The 13,950-nt window shown below is 37.6% G+C and overlaps 1 protein-coding gene and 1 long non-coding RNA gene across 2 annotated transcripts in view; one reads left to right on the forward strand and one right to left on the reverse strand.

Moving 5' to 3' along the window:
• LOC145687324 (uncharacterized) overlaps positions 1-13,950 on the reverse strand; it is a 213,524-nt gene that overhangs the window by 129,034 nt on the left and 70,540 nt on the right. The window lies entirely within an intron of this gene.
• LOC145688245 (uncharacterized) overlaps positions 1-13,950 on the forward strand; it is a 64,053-nt gene that overhangs the window by 12,937 nt on the left and 37,166 nt on the right. The window contains exon 3 of the long non-coding RNA XR_014131862.1: positions 12,576-12,672. This is a non-coding gene — a long non-coding RNA (uncharacterized LOC145688245). The remainder of the gene's footprint in view (positions 1-12,575; positions 12,673-13,950) is intronic.

Raw genomic sequence — 13,950 nt, forward strand, 5'->3', positions numbered from 1 at the left:
TTTAAAGATTTTAGTGTTTCCAGAAACACGTATTATTTAGATATCTGGCTGTAGGTATCGACTAAAAAAAAAATGAAACCAACGGCATTTTATGATTGATTATATTATCTGCCTTTCCTATGTGCCACTTTTCATATAATACTGTAATTTTTGTTTGCAATAAAATATTTTTGACAAAGTTATTGAAGGAATAACAGTATTTGAAATTTAAAATTTGAGACGTAAAAAAAATAAATTTAGATAATATAATGTCATGAACTGCTACTGGTTTCATTTTCTTAAATCAATACCTAAACCCGGATGTTTGGGTAATACGTTTTTCTGGCAACACTGAAGACTATCCCTCATCTAATTTTTCTTATGTCGAATAACATTACCTATATTCATAGTAAGTTAACTTTTCTCCGTTTATGAGAAAGCGGCGAAAGAAAAATATGTAACATTTCAAGATGGCGGTACTCTCTACACAGTTAAGTTGCGGACTTCACGAAGTTGCTTCCAATTGAAGTGTCTCCAAAGAAGAGCTGCTTTAAGAACCTAAAAGGAGCAGCTAAAGCAGCTCCCTTCTGACTAACCAATTACTTTGTTTAATCGTAAAATACTATTATATAGGTGGCTGGACTATACCTACTGTAGGACCTACGATTACATTCATACATGATATCGAAACAGTCATCTTAAATTGTGGTCAAGTACCACAAGTTCCGGAAATACAAGGTGCCCAGAGCCTGCAAAAGCGAATTTCAGATGCCTATTAAAAAATCAAACGTAGGAAGTGTGGCCAACACTACAATAAAAAGTACGTGTGTTCTATTATATTCCCAAAATCAATAAACGATGAAAAGTTTAAAATTATTAAACACTCATATACTTCGTGATTTCTCCTTGTAAATATTCTATTTAAGATCAAGATTAACAATACGATACAACCACGAAAAACAACACGTCCTACGCAAACGGATTTTTCAGTGGCTTCAAAATATAAAAACCTTCAAAGTGATAATATCAAGCTTATTCAAGGTGATGGTGTAAAAACATATAAGTTAAAATCTTTCAAGGTGTCTATTTTAAATTGAAAAAACATATTTTCCAGCATAAACAGTGCCTTGCTAAAAACAGTTTTTGTGATACTATAAAACCAGGCATTTTTAAAAATTATTATCATTCGACCTACACCTGCTAAGAGTGTGGTATGGTACAATTATTCTGCGTCCAGAGGAACCACCCAGGACTGACAGCGGTGATGGAAGGCCTGTGTTTGTGAGTATAAGCTTTGCACTGATGAACTTTTGCATGACATAAATGTCGTGAAAGGAGGATTACGCGACATTATAAACACACGAGAGTATCAGGGATTTCTCCTTGATAGACCCCTACCATTGTACTACTTATATTTCACATCATGATTTTGTAAATATTGTTTGTATCTCTATCGTTCGCATTTATGGTGACGGTTTTAATAAATACCACAAATATATGACACTTGTCATTTTATTAGAATTCTGACTACTTAACGTGACAATTGATTGTTGCTACAATTAGTATCAGTAACATATTAGTAACAGATTATGGCTCCCCCAGAGGAATCTCTCTCGTGTGGTTCTTAGTGTTTGTGTTCCTCTTTTCACACATATAAGGCACTTTTTTTGCTTTGTTAACTCCATTGTGGTCATTTCATTTCTCACATTCTCTTGTCATGCCCACGACTCGCAGTCAGCCTTCTTTCATTCCCTTAAACACACCTCAAGCTCAAAATTCAAACAATATGGCAGGTATTTCTTCCATCATTCCCGATATATACAGTGCGTCCAAGGAACAAAGCGCGGATTTATTTTTACAAAATTTCATGAAGATCGCACTGGTCAATAACTGGGATGACTCAAAATGCATAAAGATTTTCGAAAAGTCCCTTTCTGGACCCGCTCAACATTGGTTCTCCACCCAAAATCTCTCTACCCTTCCCTGGTCAACCGTCCAACAAAAATTCCTAAAACAATTTGGCAATGAACAGGTTCCACGATCTCGCATTCATCAGTATAGGGCTCGAGTTCAACTCCCTAATGAACCACTTTCTCATTACGTTTTCGCAAAGAAATTTCTGGCAGATCAGGCATACACGCAATTAGATTTTCAGGAGTTTCTTTTAGAATGCGTGTCGAGTATGACACCCGAGAACATACGTTGGTTTGGCACTCGCACCATATCTGACTATCCCACATTTATTGATGAGGTTACAACCTTAGAACGCACTCAGCTCATGGCCCAAAAGCGAGAAACGGACTCTTCCTTTTCACGCCAAACTTCAGATGTCCCACCTTCTAGCGCCATTCAAGAACTAACTCATCAAGTTTCACAGTTACAGCTTCATCTCAACACCCTTTCAAATTCTCAACCTACCTCTGTTCATTTCGCTCCTACCCGTTCTCGTTCTCCTAGTCCTCACAATCACAACACCCTCTCTCCTAACCATAAATCCCTTCCCTTTCAACGGTCCCTCTCACCCCATGCGCCGTCCTCCTGTCTCCAACATTCTCATTCCACCAATCCGACCTCTTCTTCTTCTAACTCGTGTACTCATTGCTCCACACACCCATATCATTGTTGTCAATGTACCGCCTCCTCTCATTGTCAAACTGTCCCTCAGTCTCCCCCAACCCGTAACACTCCACGAAATGATCACAATAACGGCTCTCGTAAAGGCAAGAACAATAAGCGTTTTAATACTAAGCATTCTTCCCAACCCCAAAACGTCTATACTACACAACAGCCAACCATACCCATCCCACCATATCCATTCTATCATCCCTTTTTTCAATATCCTACCCCTACCCACCTACCCTCACTCCCCTCCCCTTCCCCCGTCTCCACAAACTCTCGTACCAATAAACCAAAAAACGCCCAAAATTAGCGCGAGAGCGCACCAGTCTCCTCGCGCTTAATTCTCCCTCATCCCCTTCTTCCCCTCCCTCTTCCTCAGATTACCTCCAATTACCGTTGCATTTCAAAGGCAAATTACCTTACGTAAAAGCCCGTTGCATGACCAAGGATGTTTTCTTTTGCCTTGACTCTGGTGCTGAAGTCAGTCTCTTTCCAGCCGACCAACTCGACCCTTCGGTTCGTACTTTTAAGCTTCACACGGTTCTAAATGGTCTTTCATCATCTCCGGTACATCTCTCCCGTGCTACCATCCTCAACTTAAATTTTAATGGTCATCAATACTCTGTACTTTTTCGTTTGGTTCCTTTCAGAAACTTTCCTGCTATTCTTTCCAGTAAATTTCTTCAAGACCATCAAGCAACCCTTGATTTTGACAAAGGCATCCTATCATTACGTCATCTAGGTCGCATGCCTCCAGCCGATAATGCAATACACAGCGTTAATACAAACACATTTCACTTTTTCAAAAAACATCCCACTCCTCACATTGTTTTTCAAGCACGTAGAAGACTTGTCATACCACCCCGTTCAGCTAAAGCAGTTCCTCTCAAGGTTAACGGTCACTTTCCAAATACATCCTTCCGGCTACATACTCCTATCTTACGAAACTTAAGTAACTGCTATATGACACATGCCGTTGTTTCCATAGATAAACTTGTTTTGCCACTTGCAAACGTCTCGTCTCGTCCCCAGATTATAAAGGCCAATGCTCCCATTGTTATTGGTTCCATATTTTCACCACCGGAACAAAACACTAACGCTTACACCATCAGACAGGTTCATTTTCCCACGGACGAGGACGCTTCACGACACAAAGCACAACGCCTTAAAGAAATCGGTCATCTCATTGACATTAACAAATTTCACTTTTCTCCTGACATGAACGAACATCAAACTGCTCAAATGAAGGCGCTACTTTCTGAATATGCTTTTCTTTTTCAATGGCACGACAATGATTTTACAAAAATACCCACCTTTTCGGCCACGTTAGACTTTGAATCAGACGTTCCCTTTCAGTCCCCCCAATTCGTCATTCCACACAGACTTAGACCGCGAGCAAGAGAACTCGTCCTGCGCCTCATTAATCAAGGAGTGTTTGAACAATCAGATTCTCAGTATAGAAATAACATATTATTTGTTTTAAAACCAAATTCCAAAACAGAGCTAAGGGCCGTTTTTGATCTCAGGGGCCTTAACTCCCGTTCAAGAACAATCGCTTCTCCTTTAGAAGATATACAGGACGTTCTAGAGTCTCTTTCTGACTCAGTTTGGTTCAACTCCTTTGATTTACACTCCAGTTTCTATCAATTAGACTTAGATCCCAAGGACAGACCGGCCACTGCGTTCTCCATTAAGGGTCTTTCTCTCCCCTTCAATCATCTTCAATTGACATCTGTTCCTCAGGGTTTCAAAAATGCCTCCATTTTACTTCAACAAGCTCTTCAAACCATTTATAGGGACATCTACCCCAACAATATTACATCATTCGTTGACGACATGTATGTCCACGCAGATTCATTCGATCAGATGATGATTGTGCTTCGTGCCTTCTTTCAGCAAGCCGCCAAACATTCTCTGCTCTTTAACATTAAAAAATCAGTTTTCGGATCAAAAAAAATTAAATGTTTAGGCCATATTATTGACAATCACACTCTACAACCTGACCCTGATAAGATTTCAGCTTTAGCTCAGGCACCCAGACCGGCCACTCTCAAAAGCCTCAAAAGCTGGTTAGCCAGTGCAAATTTTTTCCGACGTTTTTTCAAAAATTTTTCCATCATTCTTGCACCCCTTTATCAGGCTCTGTCAAACAATCCTAAAAAGCTCATCTGGACTCCTGAGCGCGTTCAAGCGTTTGAAACAATGCAGAAACTTCTAACCTCACCCCCCGTACTTGCTCTATATTCAACCCGCAATACACACCACATTCTCATGACAGACGCCGCATCAGTAGGCGTAGGGGCAGCGTTATTACAGAAAGATCTCACTACTAACGTTGTGCAACCTGTTTGCTATGTCTCTTCCAGACATCCCAAAACCGTTTCCCCCCTTCCAATCTTCCATCAAGAATTATATGCAGTGTACTTTTCTCTCCGGAAATTAGAAAAATATTTGTTAGGCCACCATTTCACCCTAGTTACTGACAATATTTCTCTTCTTGCTGTTCGGAAAACAATTGTTCCATCCCCAAAAATTTTGAGATGGTTAAACTACATTAATACATTTGACTTTACAATCAAACATGCAAAAAGCCATCAGAACCCCATAGCTGATTATCTTAGTAGGCATCCTGCTCCTCTTACGCAAGACACGATAGACATGGACAATGAAGTTGTGCCTGATTCTGTACTTCTAACTATCGATAACAACTTGGACCTATCTCGCCTACAGGGTGAAGATAAATTCTTCTCCAAAATTATCGAGACTCTCAACAAACGAGACGAGACAGATCCTTCATTCCAACGTCTCAACAAACAATACGTTATTCAGAAAGGCATACTTTACAAAAAACTGTACCGAGTACCTAACTCTCGATTACTGCTCTGCGTACCCGATAGTCTTAAACCAGCTTTATTCGATGAGTATCATGACTCAATGACTCACATAGGTTTTACCAAGATGTATTGGATGTTGCGATACAAGTATTTCTTTCCGCGCCTAAAATCATGGCTAGCTCAGAAACTTAAATCATGTAAAGGATGCGCCATCTTTAAACGCAATTACATGCCTAATAACCCCACAATTCAGCGTTTTCCTCAGTCAGGCCTATTTGAAACATTTTCTTTGGACCTAGCAGGCAAACTAATACCCAGCGATCCCGAAGGTTTTCAATACTTTTATGCAGCTACGGTTCACTGTACTGGATTCACCATTACTCATCCCATTACAACTCCAAACAGCGACAACTTCATCAATTTCATCACAAACCATATCATTCTTCCATATAATACTCCTCGCACAATCTACTTAGATCTTCAGAGTTCACACCGGTCTACAGTATCGTTAAACTTCCTTAAGTCTCTTAACATAACAGTTAAGTACGGCCTACCCTATCAACATCGTTCTCTAGGCACAGTCGAACAACGATTAGGCTCCTTGCAAACGAGTCTCAAATTTCTGTGCCAAGACAACCAGAAATTTTGGCCTCGCTTCCTTGCGCATGCCACTGCGGCTCTGAATAAATCACCCTAACTTCCATTGGTCTATCTCCTCATTTTCTCCTCTATGGCGTTCATCCCACTTTACCATTAGACAATTTGCTACACGTTCAACAAGAAACTTTAAATACTAATGATCGCCTCCTTGCACTCAAAGAAATGAGGGATCTAGTGGAATTTCGAAAACACCAAGTTTTCACTGATCTGAAGAAGCGCATTGAGAAGGCCAAAAATCCAACACAGTTCTTCCCTGACAGTTTAGTTATGGTCTTAGATACCTACCTCAACAAAACCTAACACTTGTAAGCCATTATCCCGTCTTTATAAGGGACCCTACAAAGTGATTTCGAATGTCTCGGCTGATGAATATCTTCTAGATATTGATGGGAAGCCAACGGTCATTGCTAAGACCCGTTTGAAACTGTACATCCCACCTACAAACCCAGACTCCGAATTTGAGTACAAGTACAAGCGCTTCCTCAGTACCTCTAAATAGGATCCGACCACACATTACTTCAAAACACAACTACCAATTACATTTCACGTTATGTTTTGATTATCTAATTTAACGTTCCTAGTGAAACATGATCCCTTTCTGTAGTACCACACTGGCAAAACTTCCGACTTTGTCTCTCGTTATGCCATAATTACAGATACAGGTAGGCAACACACATTACAGGCAATATTTCTCCCGTGCGGAATTTTTTTTCTTCCGGCAGTTCATTATTATTGCATATGCCTCGTCTCCTGTTTTAGGCAACCCGCTGTACACACACCATTTCTCCCGTGCAACGACTCCTAGTTACGCTCATAACAACCTCTACGCTTTTCCTTCTCCCCATCAGCAATATACCGGCATCATTCATTATTCTCGTCATTTTCTTTCCTAGGCGCGCAAGGAAAGACTCTCCATCTCATTTCCAATTGCGTCCTTTTTTGGGAACGGCTGGTCCGACCCCACATGATATCACTAAGGTCGCTAGGACGAAATGCTTTCTCTCATCCATACACAAGGTTTTTGGTACTTACCTCGTACTCTGTCCTCCGCCATTTTCATTCCTCGTTCCACATATCTTAACAAATCCTCTCATTATGATGATAATAAAACACAAAACCACCACCACACATTCGCGAACGGCACACATTAAATTGCCACTGCCACTCGCGTCTCCATTTTTTTCTCACCACCCGTATACAAGCTCCTTTTGCTCATAACTGGCAACCTCACGCAGTTTTCTCCCGAATCATTTGTCTTCCAGGTCAACTTACGGTACCTTGGCCAGGAATAAACTACGTCTCACTGATATATATATATATATATATATATATATATATATATATATATATATATATATATATTTGTCCTACTTAATGGCAAACTTCACTCTTCATTTCTATACTTCTTCTACTGTAACGGAATCTTTCGCTATCCACGACCATACTTCCGTCCACACCACATACAATAGTAGTAAACATGATCATAATAATAATAAAAATAAAAAAAAATAAATAAACAAGGGTCTCGCCTTTTCACACACCCCGGAATCTCCGTATCTCCCTGAAGATTGATCAGGTGCCTTCTTCATTTCAGTACGCCATTATACGTATTTTTATGTTATCCCTTTTGTTCCTTGTACGTTCCTTTTGCAATAGCATTACTCTTCTTCCTACTTTTCTCTTCTCCCTTTTTTTCTTTCTTTTAGTCCTTTTTTTAAAAAAAAAAAACGTTTTCACAATGGTCTTTAACAAGTAATTCAGTGCCTCCTGTCATGTAATTTCTTTTCCGCATCCGGCCTATTTTCACAAACGCACCTGGGCTACCCATCATCTTGCTACCCGTTTCCATGGATGATGCCTACCAGTCGCAGTTTTTTTTTCTGGATGATGGACCTCTCGACTTCCAGACCACAAGATGCTGTCCATTTTGGCTCAAGGATCAAGCCTTCCAGATAGCAGATTTCCAGGAGATAGCCCTTGACTCTCGACGTGCTGCACCACCACGATCAGGATTTCCCGAGTTCCAGCCTTCCCGGATACACTATTGGGATCACGCTCGACATCTACACGGACCCAGCAGTTTTAGTGATTTTTTTTTCTTGTGTGTGTGTTTACTAGTGCCTCCTTCCTCTAGTGTTTTTTTTTTCTTTCTTTTGTGCACCAGCCTCATGGTTATAAAGGTCTTAAACGATGAAAAATTTTAAGGGATTCCATGTCACTGGTTCTCATGAACAGTTGACCATTGTTCTTTATTAAAAGGGGGATTATTATATTCCCAAAATCAATAAACGATGAAAAGTTTAAAATTATTAAACACTCATATACTTCGTGATTTCTACTTCGTGATTTCTCCTTGTAAATATTCTATTTAAGATCAAGATTAACAATACGATACAACCACGAAAAACAACACGTCCTACGCAAACGGATTTTTCAGTGGCTTCAAAATATAAAAACCTTCAAAGTGATAATATCAAGCTTATTCAAGGTGATGGTGTAAAAACATATAAGTTAAAATCTTTCAAGGTGTCTATTTTAAATTAAAAAACATATTTTCCAGCATAAACAGTGCCTTGCTAAAAACAGTTTTTGTGATACTATAAAACCAGGCATTTTTAAAAATTATTATCATTCGACCTACACCTGCTAAGAGTGTGGTATGGTACAATTATTCTGCGTCCAGAGGAACCACCCAGGACTGACAGCGGTGATGGAAGGCCTGTGTTTGTGAGTATAAGCTTTGCACTGATGAACTTTTGCATGACATAAATGTCGTGAAAGGAGGATTACGCGACATTATAAACACACGAGAGTATCAGGGATTTCTCCTTGATAGACCCCTACCATTGTACTACTTATATTTCACATCATGATTTTGTAAATATTGTTTGTATCTATATCGTTCGCATTTATGGTGACGGTTTTAATAAATACCACAAATATATGACACTTGTCATTTTATTAGAATTCTGACTACTTAACGTGACAATTGATTGTTGCTACAATTAGTATCAGTAACATATTAGTAACAGATTAGTTCCATTGAGAAATGCATGTTTTAAAATTATCCAAGCATGCCGAAGAGACTGAAGAACCGACAATTCATTATCCCTTTGAAGAATCCCTTGTGTATGCACTGAATTTTTGAAACATGAATGTTAAAATAGAACAAGTACTCCTTTGATTGTAAATAAGCTACACTCTCCGTTGGATTTTTTTTTTAATAAATAAGTCCGGAAAATTCGCTTCTTCACGTTTTCGGTAATATAGAATTAGTCTTTAGTTAAGTAAATAATGATACTTCGCACCAGGGCCGTGCCGTGGAATATCAGCGCCCGAGGCGAGAGTATACGGCGGCGTCCCCATAAATGTATTCCAATCAATCTTTTCTATCTTTTTTCTTTTTCTCCCGAATTTTTGGTCCCCTCACTTCGGCGCCCGGGCCGTTGCCCCGCTCGCCTCCCCCACACGGCACGGCCCTGCTTCGCACAATAAACCTTAAACGTCATTTATGTTCATATTGTAAAAATAAAGTGCGGATTTCTAATTAAGAAAACGGACCAGAATATATTAACACTAGAAGAACCAAGCCGTCATTTTGACGGCATCACGTAAAACAATTTTCTATATCATATATTTCTTTGACTGACGCAACCATACATTAGGACTTTTATTATTTTAAAGAGAGGTTTGATATAGGATATAAACATTGTTTGTCTATTTTAAATAAGTACATATTTTTGTTGAATACCCCTAGATGGACCAGACCGTCAATTTGACTGCCTCATTTAAAAATCTATATTTTGCTGTTGATGTGGACTGTTTTATAGGTTGTACGCTATATGGTAGTATCTCTGTTGGAAATAATAAATTTTGAAATATTTTACATTATTTTTTCCAACGAGTTTTCTATTTGAAATGTTTTATTTCTGCTTTTCATTGCTGTAAGGAAAAAGATATATGGCACTTCTTTGAATATATTTTCTTCTTCAATTATGTTCGTATCTCGTAGGTAACATTGTTCTCTGTAGAAATAAAAGTTTTCTTGAAGGTACATATGAACAATTACAAAAGCAACATGAGACCTGATAAAATGTTACGTATCTTCTAAGATTTGAGTGAAAATCAATTTCGCTTGGAAGAACAAGAGGGAGACTGCTTCGATGAAGACAGCAGTAGTAGCGACAATGCAGTGTCTGAAGTTACTTTTTCGGATAAGAGAAAGGAAACAGATACAGAAGTTTCCAGAAGTAATCGATCAAATATTTTTATAGGAGCTCACGGGACACGTTGGAGTAAAGTGGACAAACATAACAATGCTGGGCATACTGCCTCACAGGACATCCTTCGCGAGAAACTTGTTTGTTATGAGTTACATCATATTGAAGATGATGATTTTGGTAATGCTTTTCGCTTGTTCATAGACGAAACAATGTTGAGAAACATTCTGAAATGCACCGTTATTGAAGCTCAGAGAGCGTCAAGATTCTCTTTGGCTACTGTCAATTACAGAACCCGTTTTATTTCTAGCAATATTCATATTTCGTGTAGCTTCAGATATACCCGTAAAGGAACTATAGAACGTAAGCTATGGACTAGTGTTTTACAGAACGATTATGGAAAGAAAGTTTTTTTTTTTTTTTTTTAATATAAATAAGGAAGTATCTTTGATTTGGTGAAAAATGTCCTAGCTTTCAAGGCTAAAGCAAACAACTTTGCTTTGGCATCATCTGTGTAGAACTTATTCATTGAGAATTGTATCAGGCACTAAAAAACCCACGACAGTGTTTTTGTGGATGAACAGTTATTCTCTACTAAAATGAAATGCAAATTCATGTAATGTATGCCTAAACAAGCCTGAAAAATTTGGATTCAAATTTGGTTGTAAAGTCACGGTATGAACTAAAAGTATTTTCGTACCTGGAAAACTATTAAGAACGACGTCGGGACTTACAAGTAGGCGAATATATTGTTCTGAAAACGATGGATCCTTTTATCAGCAGAGGAATGAATGTTACTTGCGATAACTTTTCTTACAGGTTAAAAATGAGCCGAATCTTTGAAAAAGAAACAGATGATCTTAATTGGTAGTCTGCGTCCAAACAGGAGAATTTCCCAAAATGTGCTTGAATGAGAAAGAAAATGATATGTTCACTGCATACGTACATGAAGATCAATCAGGAAATCCACTCGCTGACACAAGTGTAAGCGCAAGAAAAGTGTTGCTGTCTTGATTTTAGTGCATACAAGTTGAAATAAAAATATATTGAAAATGTAAATTTACTTCCATGTAATAAAAAGTTCGATATAAAACTAATTATTTTGGTACATTATACACAGGGTCTGTGCTAAAAAAAAAGTAGCCCAGCCAATGTTTAAAGGGCAGCTAGGGTGATCACGTGACTAGTATAAAAAGGATTTCATACGTAGGAATGCAAGTACTATTCCTTTATTTTAATTTTTCTTGTCACTGTCCTGTGGGCGAACTTCCGATATTAATATTATATTTAATATATTGACGGGGTTTAGTGGATTACCCTGCATTATATCACGAGAAAAATTTACATAAAACATAAGCTAGTCGATTAAACAGTTTAAATTCAAGCTAAAATAAGAGAAATATAAAGAAAAATAATATACATCTCTTGGAATTAAATAGCCGTCAAAATGACGGCTCGGTACTTCTAGGGAGGTAAAGGTTTGGTCCTTCTACTGTTAAATTGCACCATACGTTACAAATGTTTAGAATTTTCTTTGAGAACTTGAATTTGGAGGTTTTCGTAATGCACACCATCGGCCATAATATCAACGTTTTCTTCAATTTTGGATGGTAAATTTTAATGTTTTTAGATTTGATACCCTGAGAGAATCCTACCACACAATCAGAAAAGGTGGATAAAAGGAGCTTATAATATTAAATGCTTTTCGTTTCTGATTAAATACTTTTAGTTTCTGCCTTTTCAAGTGTAACGAGAGGCAAACTGCTCAATCGAGGCCTTTTAAAAAAGAAAATAGGTCTATTTCTCGTGGTTTGTTTCTAATGTTTTAATGAATGCATTTTATAACTTTGTTTTACGTTTGCACTTTGTTTTACGTTTACTTTGGAATGCAAGATATTTTATAGAGGATACTATTGTTGCAGTGTGCGAAGCCACTACAAGTGACGAGTCTAGGAGGAAAAAAAAAAGCTGTTTTTTTCCTTCCTCAATTTTTATGCATTTAGAAATCTGAAAGTGACCAAAGTTGATTTTGGGGTTAAAGTCATCTTTCGATATGAAGGTTTTTGGTGTTGAATATCAAAGCAATCCTAGTAAAGCCCACTTTCGCCTTCTTATCCGGCTAGTGTCTTTGCATTTGACGACTGCTATGGTATTTGAAAAGTGTCGCACAAGGCAACCACTATGTTCAAATAAAGTGTGTAAAAATTAGAATAAACCATTTGATGTTTAATATTTTGATCAAAAATATTCTTTTTCAATGCAGATGCTGTTATGAAATCACATCCCAACACACCCCAAGACTCAATAAAGAAATATAGACTAGGATTTCTAAATCAAGCCAAAACGAGGTTAACTCGAAGGTGAGTAAGCAATTTTATGTTCGTTCGTACTCAGGATCTTTTATGATAAGCATTGGATAGCAAAGCTAAAAAGCATTTTTTGATGGTAATAAATAACTTTTCTTCCATGATTACTCATCAGTTGAAGCAAATGCTTCGGTTATTCAGCGATTTTTTCCTTTAAAAAAGTAACACTAAGAAACAGTTAAGAATTCAGCAGTCATTATGAAATGAAACCAGTTGTCACTTCAAAAGCAGTACAATCTTCATATCGTCCCTAGTATTCTTTTCAAATAATGAAAAAAGAAAAATACAAGTTTCAACCAATGCAAGAAAATTTATATTTTCAGGGAAAGCACTTTATAACCATATGGAGGGTGTAATGGCGCTGATTTTTATATCTTTGTAGTGTGTTTGCTTACGAGGAAAGTACACGAATCATGAGAGTTGGATTTTTTTATGAAACTTTGTGTTAAAATTAAGTTCTAGCTGCTAAGCAGGACAGTAGTGGTCATTCGCTTCACAAATGTTCCATTGAGCTGCTACATGCATGCTATTTTGAAATAAGGTAGGCAATAAAATGTGAAGAATACCTGTTTGGATCCGTCACGAAGGAAATATTGACAGATCCAACACAACTATTGAAAATCGGGGTAGATAACTTATGTTTGAGGGCACTTCCAGTGCTATGTCACCATCTTAAAAGCCGCCATATTAAATTGCAAACATATAGTAGAAATGAGAATGGAGTCATGTGGGGTATCAAAGAGCACTGGAATTGTAAGCAGTCTACATATCTGTTGCCACTCGTGAGTTAATAGCTGTCTCACACAGGAATGTATGGAAGCCATTCGACCTTCAAAAACAAATCTTTTGGTGTTGTAATTAATGAAAGTTAAGTTGCTTATTAAACTATTCTCATGAATAGTATTTTAATTTAGAATCTTTTACGGTAAAAAATATTTTTGTGAAATGTAAGGGAATACATACGGATATATAATGTGTGTATATTTTGTATGTATGTAGATAGGTAAAAATATCACACAACTAGATACATATGCAGAAAAAATATCCATGGAGAAATGATTCCAATAAAAACATTCAAATTGGAAGCAATTCGTATGTCAATTGAATTTTTAAAAATCACTGGTAGTGATCAGTCTTTGGAAAAGGCAAAATCGTTGGTAAAGTTCTGACCTCTTAAGCCCCTATTATACAACTTCTTCAAGTTCGAAAATATTATTATTCTTGTTTACTTTCATTTTAGTATTCCCGCGCAAACAGGAGCTTGCATGTTCT

The sequence above is a fragment of the Thermobia domestica genome, chromosome 6, assembly GCF_964235325.1.
Source record: "Thermobia domestica chromosome 6, izTheDome1.hap1.1, whole genome shotgun sequence".
NCBI classification, from domain to species: Eukaryota; Metazoa; Arthropoda; class Insecta; order Zygentoma; family Lepismatidae; genus Thermobia; species Thermobia domestica.